The following is a 17,690-nucleotide window of genomic DNA, read 5'->3' as shown; positions in this document are numbered from 1 at the left end:
GGTAGGATTAACATTGTGAAAATGGCCATCCTGCCAAAAGCAATCTACAGATTCAATGCAATTCCCATCAAAATACCAACTCAGTTCTTTACAGACCTTGACAGAAAGATTCTCAGCTTCATATGGAGAAACAAAAAACCCAGAATCCCCAAAAGGATCCTGTACAACAACAGATCATCTGGAGGTATCTCCATCCTCGATCTCAAGCTGTACTACAGAGCAATAGTAATAAAAACAGCATGGTATTGGCATAGAAACAGAAAGGAGGATCAATGGAACCAAATAGAAGACCCAGAAATAAACCCACACACCTATGAACACTTGATTTTTGACAAAGAAGCCACATCCATTCAATGGAAAAAAGACAGCATCTTCAGCAATAGACTTTTTAAGTACAAATCAACCTAGAACTATACATGCATACTAACAAAATACATGAACCATCCTCAAGAGTAAACAGACTCACTAGTAACCAGAAAAATACAAACTAGTTCCCACTTCCAGAAACCTAAATGGCAATGAGGTTTTACACGAGCTGGTGAGCAGAATAGTGAAACATTGCCAAACAAAGCTGTGGGTATAACATGGTATGCCTCATTGTAGGAAACTTCAATGACTTATGATGGAAACCTGATGGCATCTGGCATGGTTCCTTCCCCTTCCAGAATATATTCAAAAGATGCCCACCCACCCAAGGATAGTCATCAAAGTTGTACTCTACAGTTGAACACGGTTTGATACATGTGCAGAGCAGTGACAACTCCAAACAGTTATGAATGGGCCCACTTCTTTTCTGTGTAATTTTCTTTGTTATATGTGGGACACACATTTCTGTTACCAATCCCTCAAAAGCATCCTAATACATTAACTTTTTCTTATATAGGAATAACATTTTTAGAGTACTTCGTAAGGCACTTACTTCTGAGGTGAAATCGACCAATCCCTTTTCTACTTTCCTTCACTGCAGCCATACTGATATATTTTCTATACGTTTATAAATGCAATTTTATTACTTTCTAAGTTTGTCTTCTTTCCCTTATCATGAAAGAGTTGTTGTATGTATTACATGTACCCATAAATAGTTCTTCCCTTTACATTGATGAGAAATGCCATTATATGGATGAACTTTATTTTCTTTACCTGTAGACTGACAACAAAGGGGTCTACAGTTCGAGTGCATTATTTAAAAAAAAAACTCATATGAATATTTATATATGTCTATGTAAACTTGTTTTCACCTCCATGTCTAGAAAGTCTGGTACATACCATAGATTTGTATTTAATGTCCTAAAGCTTACCCACTGCCTGTTATTTTTGCATCAGTGCTGGTGAGTTCCACACCTATCTGGAGGTACAGCTTGCTCCAGAACTCTTCCCAGGAAGCACAAGGCTGTGGGTTTCATTCCCCAATACTACATGGGAAGAAAAGAGGAGAGAGGAGCAGAGCGGAGTGCTTCCACATCCCTTAACACTGTCATAGCTAATCTTTGTAATTATAACCTAGATATTTTAATTATATTTTAAATATATTTAATTGTATTTTAGTTATTCTGTTTTCCCTAGGTCTAGTATGTTTTTTATATTTCTTTCAGTGAAACAGAAAGCTAAAGCTAAAATTAATAGTATCACTAGAAGTTAAGATATCTTCTTATTAGTATAAAATAAAGTCTGGATAATCAAGTGATGAGAATACTATATAAGATCCCACAGTATCAAGAGATGGGGAAAAACTATACTTCAAGAGTTTATCTGTTCTGATTAATGTACAATTCAATTAAATATAAGATAATTGGGAATTAATTAAATAATTAATTAATTAACTGCGAAATAATTTCTTTAAAAGGCTACAAAGAAACCTCTTCACTCAGAAAAACAGAATAGGAAGAACTATATACAATACACAAATACTCTGTCAGTGTTCCAAGTGATTAAAAAGTCTATTTAAATAAAACAATGTCAAGGTGAATGCTGTTAAACTATCTATGCAGACCTCTGTACAAAAAGGCCCTGCCTTCTGGTTCATGACATTAAATCTACCATTAATCTCCTGGTTTCACTTAATTCCTTAAATACATCAAATTTCAAAGTTGATCATTTTGAAAGACAATCTCTTGAAAAAACCACACTCTCTTCTTGATGGCTAAACCTGTCAATTAAGTCTCTATCACCATGTCTCATACCCACCCCTTCCTTTTAACTCTCCTGTTCTCAAGTTCCTGGAGGATACAGAAATGTTTATGTAAATACCCTCTGAAAACTCTTCCTTAGCCTTCTGATACGGTTTCATAGAAGAATCCATCATCCTGACTAGTCCAACTGCGACAACCTGAAATCCAGTCATCCAAAGCTCAAAACTCCCAATTCTACTTCCTATGGGTTCTTAGTCTCCTCTTACAAATGAGATCACTGCTCCTCAGTCTAACCTTGCTCACGATCTTTCTCTGACTCTTTCTTTGAAATAAATGACTGAGCGCCAAAGAAAGAAACATCGCGAGAACACGCTCACTGAAGAAGAAACTAATCTGCAGGTTGCAGGCAGCTATGCTCCAGGCTACCACCTCTCTCACAGCGCAGTCGTGGTTTAGGCAGTTAAAATTGCTTCAACCTCGACTTTGAAACATGGGAAGTTCCAGGTTATGTTTTTCTATGAAGAACTATTAAAACCTAGCTGCTGAAGAGATATCTACCCAAACACACCTACCACAAAAGGGTCAAATATTCCGGCATCCTTCACTCTACATCTGACTCTAAATTAGACAAGCAGCCTTAATGCCGAATAAGTTTTCTTACTCACTTAGATGCATGGATGCCACAAAGTTATCAAGGTACCTATGCTTAATCCACAAACTTGAGATTATGTTTAATGCAGAAAATTGGAAATGTGAGTTTTCTCAGCATCGTTTATCAAAAGTTAGAGTGTTTCCGATTTAAGTAATTCGCAACTCATTTGACACATCCCTTATCACTGAAAACACTGTGCTCAAATATAGAAAACAGGTTCTTTACACGCATGAGAGTCTGAGACCTGTCAATCAGTCTTACATAAGAATTACAGGTACTGGCACATTTGGGTCAACAATGTACCATTCTGATCATATCAATAGATACAAAGCCTGCTTCTTAATTAATGATGCCAAAGCTAAAATGGCACACTGCAGACAGTATCTGCTTCAGGACAGTCACCAGGTAGCAGCAGACCTATAGTATAAAGCACGGCTTCTTTGATTAAGGTGAGTTAGCTGAGGTTCTGAGCCCTGATCCCCAAGACTCTTCCAATGAATAATCACTCCCTATATCACAGCAGCCACATACAAACAAGCAAAAAAAAAAAAAAAAAAAAATAGCTGGGGCATCATGAATGCATGTATACATGGTAATTCTGATATTGGAAGGAAGCTATAAAATTCTAATTTCCCAGAAAACTGCCCTGATATAAGGAAATTTTTCAGATTTGAACTAAAGTCATATGAAACATTACAAGAGGTGCTGCCAGGAACAAAGAAAAAATAGTAAAGGCAGCAATGGACAAGGCCAAGTTACATATAAAGGTAGGCCTATCAGACTCACACCAGACTTCTCAACAGAAACTATGAAAGCCAGAAGGGGCTGGGCAAATGTCATGCAGATCTTAAGGGACCACAGATGCCAGCCCGGACTACTCTACCCAGCAAAGCTTTCAATCAACATAGATGGAGAAAGCAAAATATTTCATGACAAAACTAAATTTAAACACTATCTACACAGCAACCCCGCCCTACAGAAGATACTAGAAGGAAAACTCCAATGTAACGAAAACAACTATACCCAAGAAAACGTAGGATACAAATAGCGTTCACAACAAAAATTAAAAGAAAACAAGCAATCAATCACAGTAACACTACCAACTCCACAATAAAGGAACTAACAAGCATTGGTCACTATCATCTATCAACATCAATGGACTCAATTCTCCAATAAAAAGACAAAGACTAACAGAATGGTGGCAGAAAGAGGATCCAACATTCTGCTGCATCAAAGAAACTCATCTCTGCAACAAAGATAAACACTACCTCAGAGTAAAAGGTTGAAAAATGTTTTTCAAGAAATGGACCCAGAAAACAAGCTGGAGTAGCTATCCTAATATCTAATAAAATAGACTTTCAACCAAAATTCATTAAAAAAGATAAGGAGGGACACTACATTCTCATCAAAGGAAAAATCCACCAAGAGAACATCCAAGTTCTGAAAATCTATGCCCCAAATACAAGAGTACCTACATTTTTAAACGAAACATTATTAAAGCTTAAATCACACATTGATCCCAACACCTTAATAGTGGGAAGCTTTAACACCCCACTCTCAACAATGGACAGATCAGCTAGACAGAAGCTATATAAGGAAACAAAGGCACTTATAGAGGTCCTAAATCAAATCGACCTAATAGATGTCTACAGAACTTTTCACCCAAATTCAAAAGAGCACAACTTCTTTTCAGCACCTCATGGAACTTTCTCCAAAATAGACCATATAGTTGGTCACAAAGCAAGCCTCAGCAGATACAAGAGGATTGAAATAATCCCTTGTATCCTGTCTGATCACCATGGATTAAAGCTGGACCTCAACAACAACAGAAATAGCAAAAAGCCTACACTCACATGGAAACTGAACAACTCCCTACTCAATGAAAACTGGGTTAGGGAAGAAATAAAGAAAGAAATTAAAGACTTCCTAGAATTCAATGAAAAGGAAGGCACAACATACCCAAACTTATGGGACACAATGAAAGCAGTGCTAAGAAGATAATTCATATCACTAAGTGCCTTCAAGAAGAAATTTTTAACATCTCATACAAGCAACTTAAAGGCCCACTGAAAATCCTAGGGGGAAAAAAAAAAGAAGCAGACACATCCAAGAGTAGACGGCTGGAAATAATCAAACTCAGGGCTAAAATCAATAAATTAGAATCAAATAAAACAATTCAAAGAATCAATGAAACCAAGAGTTGGTTCTCTGAGAAAATCAACAAGATAAATAAACCCTTAGCCAAACTAACTAAAAGGCAGAGAGGAACTATCCAAATCAGCAAAATCAGAAATGAAAAGGGGGATATAACAACAGATACTGAGGAAATCCAAACAATCATCAGGTCTTACTACAAAAGCATATATATAGATATTTGAAAATCTAAAGGAAACAGACAATTTTCTTGATAGATTTCATTTACCAAAATTAAATCAAGATCAGGTAGAAAGATTGAATAGTCCTATATCCCCCAAGGAAATAAAAGTAGTCATTAAAAATCTCCCTTCCAAAATAGGCCCAGGGCCAAATGGTTTCACTGCAGAATTCTACCAGACCTTCAAAGAAATGCTAACTCCAACTCTCTTCAAATTATTCCACAAAATAGAAAAAGAAGGAACATTACCAAACTCATTCTATAAAGCCACAGTCACCTTGATACCTAAACCACATAAACACCCAACCAAAAAAGAGAACTTCAGACCTATCTCTCTTATGAACATTGATGCAAAAATACTCAATAAAATCCTGACAAACTGAAACCAAGAACACATAAAAGATATCACCCACCATGACCAAATAGGCTTCATCCCAGGCATGCAGGGGTGGTTCAATATACGGAAATCCATCAATTTAATACATCATATAAACAAACTGAAGGAGAACATGATCATCCCCTTAGATACAGAATCTAACACCCATTCATGTTTAAAGTCTTGGAGAGATCAGGGATACAAGGCACATACCTAAACATAGTAAAGACAATATACAGCAAGCCTGTAGCCAGCATCAAACTCAATGGAGAGAAACTTAAATCAATCTCACTGAAATCAGGGACAAGGCAAGGCTGCCTACTCTCTCCATATCTCTTCAACATAGTACGTGAAGTCCTAGCTAGAGCAATGAGACAAATAAAGGAGATCAAGAGGATACAAATCAGAAAGGAAGAAGTCAAAGAATTTGCAGATGATATGATAGTCTACATGAGCGAGGCCAAAAACTCAACCAGAGAACTCCTTCAGCTGATTAACACCTTCAGCAAAGTGGCTGGATAAAAAATTAACTCAAAAAAAAAATAAAAAAAAAATAAAACAGAAGCCCTCCTGTATACCAAAGGCAAAAGGGCCAAGAAAGAAATTAGGGAAACAACACCCTTCACAATAGCCACTAATAACATAAAGTACCTTGGTGTACCGAGCAAGTGAAAGACCTGTTCGAAAAAAACTTAAGTCTCTGAAGAAAGAAACTGAAGAAGAGATCAGAAGATGGAAAGATCTCCCGTGTTCATGGACTATTAGGATTAACATAGTGAAAATGGCCATCCTGCCAAAAGCAATATACAGATTCAATGCAATTCCCATTAAAATACCAACACAATTCTTTACAGAACTTAAAAGAAAAATTCTCAACTTCATATGGAAAAACAAAAAAAATGCAAAATTGCCAAAACGATCCTGTACAACAACCGATCATCTGGAGGTATCTCCACCCCTGATCGCAAACTGTACAACAGAGCAATAGTAATAAAAACTGCATGGTACTGGCATAGAAACAGAATGGTGGATCAATGGAATCAAACTGAAGACCCAGAAATAAACCCACATACCTATGGATACTTGATTTTTGACAAAGAAACCAAAACCATACAATGGAAAAAAGATAGCATCTTCAACAAATGGTGCTGGTGTTCCTGGATGTCTACATGTAGAAAAATGCAAATAGATCCATATTTATCACCCTGTACAAAACTAAAGAACAAGTAGATCAAAGACCTCAACATAAAACCAGATACACTAAGTCAGTTAGAAGAAAAAGTGTAGAAGAGCCTAGAACTCATTGGCACAGGAGACAACTTCCTGAACAGAACACAAACATCCCAGGCTCTATGATCAACAATCAATAAATGGGACCTCATGAAACTGAAAACCTTCTGAAAAGCAAAGGAGACTGTCACCAAAACAAAACAACAGCCTACAGCCAGGGAAAGGATCTTCACAAACCCATATCTGAGAGAGGGCTAATATCCAGAATATATAAAGAACTAAAGAAGTTAAAAAGCAACAAATCAAGTAATCCAATTTAAAAAATGGGGTACAGAGCTAAACAGCGAATTCTCTGTAAAGGAATATCGAATGGCAGAGAAATACTTAAAGAAATGCTCAGTGTCCTTAGCTATCAGAGAGATGCAAATCAAAACAACCCTAAGATTTTACCTTACACCCATGAGAATGGCCAAGATCAAAAACTCAAGTGACAATACATGCTGGAGAGAATGTGGAGAAAGGGGAACCCTCCTCCATTGCTTGTGGGAATGTAAACTTGTACAACCACTTTGGAAATCAATTTGGCGCTTTCCCAGACAATTAGGAATAGCGCTTCCTCAAGATCCAGCTATACTACTCCTAGGCATATATCCAAAATATGTTCAAGTACACAAGGACATTTGCTCAACCATGTTCATAGCAGCTTTATTCATAATAGCCAGAACCTGGAAACAACCCAGATGTCCCTCAATGGAGGAATAGACACAGAAATTGTGGTATATTTACACAATTGAATACTACTCAGCAATGAAAAACAAGGAAATTATGAAATTCGCAGGCAAATGGTGGGAACTAGAAAAAAATCATCATTCGTGAGGTATCTCAGAAAAAGAAAGACACATACAGTATATACTCATTTATAAGTGGACACTAGTCATATAACATAGAATAAACCTACAAAAATCTGAACACCTAAAGAAGGTGAGCTAGAAGGAGGACCCTGGGTAAAATGATCAGTCCTCAATCATGAAAGGCAAATGGGACAGACATTGAAAGGAGAAAACAAGAAACAGAAGAGGAGCCCACCAAGAGGGCCTCTGAAAGACTCTACCCAGCAGTGTATCAAAGCAGATGCTGAGATTCATAACCAAACTTTGGGCAAAGTGCAGGGAATCTTAGGAAAGTGGGGAAAGATAATAAGACCTGGAGAGGACAGGAGCTCCACAAGGATAGCAACAGAAACAAAAGATCTGGGCCTAGGGGTCTTTTCTGAGACTTATGATACTCCAACCAAGGACTATTCATGGATATAACCTAGAATCCCTACTCAGATGTAGCCCATGGCAGTTCAGTGTCCAAGTGGGTACCCTAGTAAGGGGAACAGGGACTGTCTCTGACATGAACTCAGTGGCTACCTCTTTGACCGCCTCCCCTGGATGGGGAAGCAGCCTTGCCAGGCCACAGCGGAGGGCAATGCAGCTAGTTCAGATCAGACTGTATAAGCTAGGGTCAGATGGAAGGGGAGGAGGACCTCCCTTATCAGTGGACTTGGAGAGGGGCATAAGAGGTATGAGGGAGGGAGAGTGGGACTGGGAGGGAATGAAGGAAGGAGCTACCACTGGGATACAAAGTGAATAAACTGTAATTAATATAAAAAATAAAAATAAAAAAAGGTGCTGCCAGGCTATGTCATGATTGTACCATTATTAAGTGTGCTTACTAAGTTGGCTGCAAAAAGTTCCAGCAATCTAGCCTTGCAGGCCGCTGTAGTTTATGCCAGCCACCACTGAAATACTATCATATAGCACATGATTATATTAGCTTGGAGAACTTTTATTTTCTTCCTCACAGCTATCAAATTTATATGCTATCAAATTTATAAGCACTCCAATAGATGACAGAAAAACAATCTGTACAAAAATGTAAATATCTGTACCAAATAACACAGAGAAGACAATTAAGCTATGTAACAAAGAATTGTGTATGAATGTTAAAAATGCAATTTCAGAAGCTGGAAGGAAACACGAAACTTTTAGGGTTGTGTTCGCAAAGAGAGAAGGAAAAGATGATAGCACTTCCTTTGCTGAAATATGCAAGGAAAGACCGGTGATCTTCCAAACAACATTTATACATCGATAGGAAGGAAAGTAGAAAGCATTTGGATTAGGTGATTCTATGCCAAAAAAAGACAATCCAAGGTTAAAAGTGCATTCCAGTCCAATGATGGCCAAGTACCAAAGTCCAGGGAAAAACATGAAATCATTCACAAACAAACTAATAACAAAAACATCCTTTGAAATTTAGAGAGGAACCCTAACCAGAACACCTAAGGACATCGACAGAGTATTGGCAAGGAACACATGCCTGAAACAGCATAAACCCATTTACTCCTGGCTTCCTGACTTAGCACCTTTTATGCTTCGAATGATCTTTGAAAATCTCCTCAATACCTAAACTCAATAGGCTTATGAATTCCCATAGCAACCAAAAAAGACCTGTGTGTGTATATTAAAACTGTGACAAGTAGCCCTAAAAATATCGACACAGAAGCAATCCTAAAAGTACTCTGCAGGTGTATGCTTGTATATGTGTGTGTAACAAGAATATATAAGGAAGGAGGCCTGGAATTTGCGAGGAAGTGTGGGGATGGGAATAAGAGGAGTAAGGGGAAATGATATAAATATAAAATTCTCAAAAAACAGTATTTTGACTAGTGTCCTGGTTTGTTTTCTATTGCTGTGATAAAACATTGAACAAAACTAATGTGGGAAGAAATGTATTTATATTATTTTACACTTCCACACCAAGTTCATCATTGAAAAGAAGCTGGGGCAGGAACTGAAGCCAAAGCCATTGAAAGCCATTGCTTACTGGCCTGCTTCCCATGGCTACCCCTGGCCAGAAACCCAGGACCACCTGCCCAGGGGTAGCACCATCCACAGCAAGGTAGGCTCTCCCACACCATCACTAATCAAGAAAAAGCTTCTACAGTCTAAAGGAGGTAATTCTTCAACTGAGGCACCGTCTCCCCAGATATTGCTAGGTTTACGTAAAGTTTACAAAAACCAGTCTTCACATGTGATTGCCAAAGGGAATTAATTTTAAAAGCAGAAGGTGCACATCTCATACCAGCTGTCTAGATGTACCCTAGGAAAGAAAATACTATGGTCTAGGTCAACTCCTATGGCAGAGATATCTCACTTTTGGACAGGAGATTTCTTTAGTGCTGCTAATCCCCACCCCCAAGACCTTATCTAAATATGATCACTTCCTAACTGTCTCATTCCTAAACCCCATCACAGAGGAGGTTAAGGCCTCAAAATATGAATTAGGAGGAGAGACACAATTCATTCTATAGCAGAGAGCAAAAGAAAAAAAAATCTCATCACAAATACAGTGAAAAACCTAGAGGTGAATAGCACATAGGCAAGCAAGACCTGATTCACAGATGTCTTCTGAAAGATTACAGTGACAACTAACTAGCTTCACAGGTGTGACCCAAACACGGTGCTATCAACCAATATATACTAACCAGGCACCCAATCGCCCTAGAAGAGTGGTAGCAATATGAAGAAGTACAGCATAGACTTGACCTCTGCTCTCCAGGACCTTATATATGAACAATGAGCTGTAACTGGCAAGATGAAAGACCATACTCCAAGGAAAACGATAACAATGAATGTGTTCAGAGGAAAGAAAAGCACTGGACCCTGGGCATGGCCAGGAATGCATCTTTTCAATCTAAGATCTAGCTGCTTTTCTATCCTTATTTTGATCCATATGTCACCTTTTGATTTTTGTATGTGCATGCTTGTTCCAAAACTTTTCATCCCATCCTTTGTGTCTAGAATGCCTTTCCTTTATTAACTTTTATTCTCTGTTAAGTGTTTTTCCTAGATTGTTGTTGTGGGTAGGTACACGCCAAGAACAGGTTGTGTTGGGTTTGTCTGTTTGTTTACTTATTCACTCATTCATTCATTCATTTATTGAACAGTTTGACACAAGCTAGAATTATCAGGGAAGAGGAATTTTAACTGAGAGCCTGCATCAGATTGCCTAGAAGAAGATCTGTTGCACATTTTCTTGATTAATGAGTGATGTGAGAAGGTTTAGATCACTGGATCCTTGAGCCTCAGGTGCAGGAGTTGTGTTGTGGATGTATCAGTTGGGACTGGGATTCACAACTGTACATTTTCATCAGTTGTGGCTTTCTAATAAACGTCTCTGTCTGTTTCAAAGGGAAGTTTTCGGAATGAGGGGTGAGAGCTAAACTTATCTGTGGGTATAAGGAAAAATATTTAGTTTAATAAAATTGTAGTTGTGGGTTTTCCTCCAAGATCATGACTGCATTAGCCATAATAAGTTGGCTAGGTTTCTGGTACCAAGCATGATTCCCCTTTTGGAGTAGCTGAAGTCCAGTTAGAGAGCTTTGGGTTACTGCAAGGATGTATGCGCCACTGCTGCACTCTTGGGGATGCCATGCCATGCTGCTTGCTATTGCAGTTCACAGGTGTCATAGCTGCCTAGGAATGTTGTCTGCTTCCTTCCTTTGAAGCTTACATGGTACTATAAAATACAGTTCTCAGGGAGGAGGCACTCAGGATAGTTCCATTTTGGGGAATCTCTGAGCTTTGTGTCTAAAAATCATGGTATCTTCAACAAGCAGAGATTTACCTTACACCTCTGGGGAAAAACCAGGCATTAGCTAATGTCAGGCATAATGTTTTGAGTCTCTTGAGCAACCTGAACAACAACTTACATGAGGGCTTCTCATGCCTGGTAATGTGGTTGTTAGAGGGTCTAAAGCTCTTGGAGGAAGGTACACCCATGAAGTCTCACCAAAATGGCTGCCCAAACATGACTGGAACAAGGACGACATCAATAGACTTGATAATGTGGAGGTAGTAAACTCATGAGGCTCAACCCTAGACAAAGAACTACAGGCAACCAGGAAAGCTAACAATGGGAGAGGGGCATACCAATTGGTTATCCAATATGAAATGGAAAATATGTACATACAAATACCATGATATGGAAAAACCAAATAACATTATATGGACTGAACAGGTTATATTTATGTATTTAGGAATATATATATATATATATACATATATATATACATAGTATGCACATATATGTGTGTATATATATGTCATGTGTATTATATATGTATTATACAATACATATATGTCATATTATTATATATACACATATGATACAACAATATAGGAAAAAAAGAAGCCATGGAATTGAAAGAGAAAAGGGAATGAAATATATGAGAAGGTTGTTTCAGAGAGAAAATGAAAGGATGAAATTGTGTAATTTTATTATAATCTCAAAAATTAGTTTTAATTAAAAAAAGCTATCATATATTGTCTAAAATGTAGGGTTTCGCTGTGACATCTCTATCACGCACTCTGCACATAATAACCACACCATCTCCTCCTGTTCCTCTACCCTTTCACACTGGTCACTTTCCTGTTCCCAAATAGACCACCTATACTTTCAAGTCCTTTTTTTTTTCCTTTAAATCTATTGCAATGTGATAAAATATGCAATATTTGTTTCCTGGGTTTGACCAATTTCACTTAATATCATGACATTAAGTGAAATTAATAACATCCATTAGCCTGAAAATAAAAATATTTTCAAATATTTTTGTTAAGTTTTGAAGATTTTTATTTGGTTGGTTGGTTAGTTGGTTTTGGTTTTTTTTTTTTTTTTTTCCAAGAGAGGATTTCTCTGTGTAGCATTAGCTGTCCTGGACTCGCTTTATAGAGCAGGCTGGCCTCAAACTCATAGAGATCCACCTGTCTTTGCCTCCCTGAGTGCTAGGAGAAATAGGCTTTTATTAATGTGCAAACATGAACAGTTCCAAAGACTGGCAACTGTGGACCAGAACCTGTAAATGTAACCCTAACTGAACAGCAATTAGAAATACCAACAGACAACTACCTGGAATAGAAGAAAACTCCTTAACTCATTAAAACTTTGTCAGCTGTAACAAACAAAATGCTGAAAGCCCTTGGTAACTCCTTTTTGCCTTTCTTCAATGATACATTTTTCTAGAGTTCCTCTTGCATACCCACCCACGGCACATCACGGTGAAATCTTGTCACTTTCTACATGAAACTGAAAAGCTTCTGTAAAGCAAAGGACACTGTCATCAAAACAAAGCAACTGCCTACAGACTGGGAAAGAATCTTCACCAACCCTTTATCTGACAGAGGACTCATATCCAGTATATATAAAGAACTAAACAAGCTGAAAAGGAGCAAAGCAAGTAATCCACTTAAAAAATGGGGAACAGAGCTAAACAGAGAATTCTCAATAGAGGAATATCAAATGGCAGAGAAGCACTTAAAGAAATGCTCAACCTCATTAGCCATTAGAGAAATGCAAATCAAAACAACCCTGAGACTTCACCTTACACCCATCAGAATGGCCAAGATCAAAAACTCAAGTGACAACACATGCTGGAGAAGTTGTGGAGAAAGGGGAACCCTCCTCCACTGCTGGTGGGAATGTAAACTTGTACAACCACTCTGGAAATCAATCTGGTGCTTTCTCAGACAACTAGGAATAGCACTTCCTCAAGATCCAGCCATACCACTCCTAGGCATATATCCAAAAGAGGCTCAAGTACACAAAAAGAACATTTGCTCAACCATGTTTGTAGCAGCTTTATTTGTAATCGCCAGAAGCTGGAAACAGCCCAGATGCCCCTCAACTGAAGAATGGATGCAGAAATTGTGGTAAATCTATACAATGAAATATTACTCAGCAATGAAAAATAAGGAAATCATGAAATTTGCAGGTAAATGGTGGGACCTGGAAAGGATCACCCTGAGTGAGTTGTCCCAGAAGCAAAAAGACACACACGGTATATACTCACTCATATAGACATACAACATAGGACAAACCCACTAAAATCTGTGCATCTAAAGAAACTAAGCAAGAGAGAGGAACCTAACCAAAATGTTCAATCCCCATCCTGAAAGGCAAAGAGGATGGACATCAGAAGAAGAAGAAAACAGGAAACAACCTAGGAACCTACCACAGAGGGCCTCTGAAAGCCTCTGCCCTGCAGACTATCAAAGCAGATGCTGAGCCTGATGGCCAATTGTCGGGCAGAGTGAATGGAATTTTATGTAAGAAGTGGGAATTAGTAAGAGCTGGAGAGGACAGGAACTCCACAAGGAGAGCAACAGAACAAGAAAATTTGAACACAGGGAACTTCCCAGAGACTCATACTGCAACTATTCATGGAGATAACCTAGAACCCCTTCACAGATGTGGCCCATGGCAGTTCAGTGTCCAAGTGGGTTACCTAGTAATGGGAAGAGGGACTGCCTCTGACATAATCTGATTGGCCTGCTCTTTGATCACCTCCCCCCTGAGGGGAAGCAGCCTTACCAGGCCACAGCAGAGGACAATGCAGCCACTTTTGATGAGAACTGATAGACTAAGATCAGAAAGGAGAGGAGAACCTCCCCTATCAGTGGACTTGGGGAGGGGCATGCATGCAGAAAGGGAAGGGAGGGTGGGATCGGGAGGGGAGGAGGGAGGGGCTCATGGGGGGATATAAAATGAATAAAGTGTAATTCATAAAAAATAAAAAAAAGTTAAAAAAAAAGAAAGAAAAACACAAAAATTTGGTAAACAACAGAAGTCTGGTTTGACTAATGGAGTCTTCACATTTTTACTAAACATGTTAAAAAAATACTTATCTAACATAACATAATGCTCTAAAAATTTAACACAGAAATGTTGTATCAATGTGATCACTGTTTAAAATAAATACTCTGATGTTAAATTTTAATTATATTACATGAAAATGAGGGTCATTAAAGAGAAAGCATATTGGTATTTCATAATCATACATTCAAAGCAAGAATTCAAAAGTAACACTGGTTATCTGGCATTGCTAGCCATTATATGCAGAGGCTGAAAATTTGTTCATTTGTGTTGTTCAGAACACAGCACAATGAACAGATGCATTTCCACTACCATTTGGGTTGCTTCCATTTGAAACTATCATGAATTAAGCCATGGCTAGCCTACAGTTTTATGGACGTATGTACTACATGCATTTTTCTTGGAAATGAACTTCTCCAAAGTGCAACTGCTGGGTTATCAGACAGCCTTGCTCAGCGTTAGTAGATTCCACAAAGAACATTATTCCTCTTGAGGTATTTATGGCAGAAGCAATATTATTTTTCTAAAATACAGAATGAGTTGCTCGGTTTTCTTCTTTTCTATTATATAGGTAAGAGGAGACAGCTTTTGACATACTGACGCTATCCAGCTCAAGGATCTGAATCACTTAAGACACACTTTTAAAGTGGTTCCTTCGCACATCCATGCCCTGCCAACCCAAGCCATACTGACCAAAAAAATTCAGCACTACTGCTTCGTTATTCTGCTAGTGCAATCAAAAGGACCAATGCAATGAAGGGGTTGAAAATGCATTTCTTGAGGAAAGTAAAAAGGTTATACAAATCATTATCTTGTCTGACTTTAATTTGTTTACATTATTTTTATACCTACAGGTAAAAAGCAAGCCAAAGATATTAATTTTTTAAAGTCTCTGCTTTTCTCTTATCATCTTCCTAATGCAGAGAAAGGTTCTAGATTAACTATGGCAACCATGGCCAGGGGCAGGACTGCCACCTACAACCTCAGCACTCTGGGAGGAGCTAGCACCCTTTGAGTTCCTGGATTCCTAGGATACATATAAGTACCCAGAATGGGGGTGGGAGGCTATGGAGCGAGACTCTATCTCAAAGGAAAAAAAAAAAGAGCAATGTAAAAATTGTCACCTATTACACTTGAAGACATTCAGGTGCTGGGCAACATTTTAAAGAAGAGGCACATAGAGCCCTACAAATCAAACACATCAGAAACAGAGAAAAAAAGAAATAAAAATCCTGTAACAAATGTGAAACTGACATTAGCACTTCTCCCGAAAGATAATGACCAGCTGACAATTGACACTCAAAACTCTAATCTGACTAGAACCATCAAGAAACCATGTCTTTAAACAAGAAAAATTTCCAGGGGAGATTATCAAATTTCTTGGAGAGGATAAACAGAAAAATCTCATCAAACTATCTTCATCTATCAAAGAAAGGAAAAAAAAACAAAAACAAACAAAGCAAAACCACTATAGAAGCTTAGCTTTAAAAGATGTTAGACAGGGCCAAAACCCAAAATGCAGACAATCTTGTAGATGAGACATTTCATAACCTGAAAAACGATGGATGAAGGACACAGCTAATGTGCCAGTGGTTCACAGAAGACAGAACGGAAGGCACAAGCTAAGTGCACACAAAGGCTGTGTGCTGGCAAAAGAACAAACATATATGACTATAAACCCCACAGGCACACACACAAGTTCTAAACAATGCGTATTAAAGACTTAAGAAATTGCTCAGGCAAACATCTTTTCAAAGTTGGAAAGGATGTATAATGTAACCCCTTCAAATCCCTGACCCCACCACTACCACACACAGAGCTACTCAGCTGCACTTTCACATTAACAGACAGTGGAAAGACCAAAGGCTTACATGTATAGCCAGTGTCTGAAGTAATAGAGGAGGGGAGGAAAGGAGCATTTTTTTTTTTTTTTTTTTTTTGCCAAAAAAAGGACAATTAAGAGAACAAACAAACAAACCCCACAGGTGCCCTGATGGAACAGCACAATGAGAGGGCACATTTCTCTTTCTGAGCCCTCCATTCCTTTTTCTCTCATATATCACGTTAGCTTTAGAAACTGCCCTGTCTCATGATAAGTCTTTCAACAAGAGCTGAGGGGCTTTTTGTTGTTTGTGTTTAATATCTATCTTGCCTCTTCCCACACCCCACTAAGAGCACTAAGAGAGATGGCTCAGCTGTTAAGAGCACTTGCTGTTTTTGCAGAGCACCTGGGGTTTAGTTCCCAAACAGCACAGGGTAGCTCACAACTCTACAACTCTACAAGTCTAGTTCCAAGGGATTTAAGGCCCTCCCTCCTCGGACTTCGTCATGCACCAGGGACATAGGTGGTGGACAAATATGCATGCAGACAAAATTTTCATACACAAAAATGAAATAAAAAATCTAAAGTACTTAACATCTGCCCCCAAAAACAATCTTTTCACACATTTTCATAGTCACACAAAAAATAGAAATTACCAATACCTTTAAGATGTACATCAAACACAAAATTCAAACTTCAAATGTAATTTTTCTTTCATCCTCAATAGCAAAAGTTCCAATCAAGTCAACCTAAAGCACTCACACAAAATACCTGAATTGTATATACTAGAAGAGATAAACTTAATCCACCAACACAACCAGTCAAATTTCAGTCACATTTGGCAAGTCAATGAGATGGTAAGAAAACTCAGACATCAAAGAGGGGCTCACACACAAAGACCCCACAAATGCTGAGAGCATGTCAACTGGCATCATTCACAAATAAAAGCAAGATCTTTTTGTTTTAATAACAATTCATTTAGAGCAGAGGTCTCAACCAATGGGTCACAACCGCTTTGGGAGTCACATATCAGATATTCTGAATATCAGCTATTTGCCTCATGATTCATAATAGTAGCAACATTACAGTTATGAAATAGCAAAGAAAATAACTTTGCTATTCCAAAATAGTTGGGGGGATCACCACAAGAGGAACTGCATTAAAGGGTGACAGCATTAGGAAGGTTAAAAACCATTGTTCTAGATATTCCATACTGCCAATTAAATATAAGTACTCATATGTATTATTTTAATGCTCCATTAAAAGTCAAATGGATGACTATAATGAACTAAAACACTGCAATTATACAAATTTATACAAATAGTGTATAGATATACACACATACATATCAGTCAAATGTATATATATGTATACCTGTATCTACAGAGATCTTTCTCTAGTTTATCTTC

The 17,690-nt window shown here is 38.0% G+C and overlaps 1 protein-coding gene across 1 annotated transcript in view; it reads right to left on the bottom strand.

Annotated features, from left to right (window-relative positions):
• Vps41 (VPS41 subunit of HOPS complex) overlaps positions 1 to 17,690 on the bottom strand; it is a 159,792-nt gene that overhangs the window by 109,822 nt on the left and 32,280 nt on the right. The window lies entirely within an intron of this gene.

The sequence above is a fragment of the Psammomys obesus genome, unplaced genomic scaffold (genome assembly GCF_907164565.1).
Source record: "Psammomys obesus unplaced genomic scaffold, mPsaObe1.curated_primary_1811, whole genome shotgun sequence".
NCBI lineage: Eukaryota > Metazoa > Chordata > Mammalia > Rodentia > Muridae > Psammomys > Psammomys obesus.
This window is presented reverse-complemented; position numbering and strand designations above follow the sequence as displayed.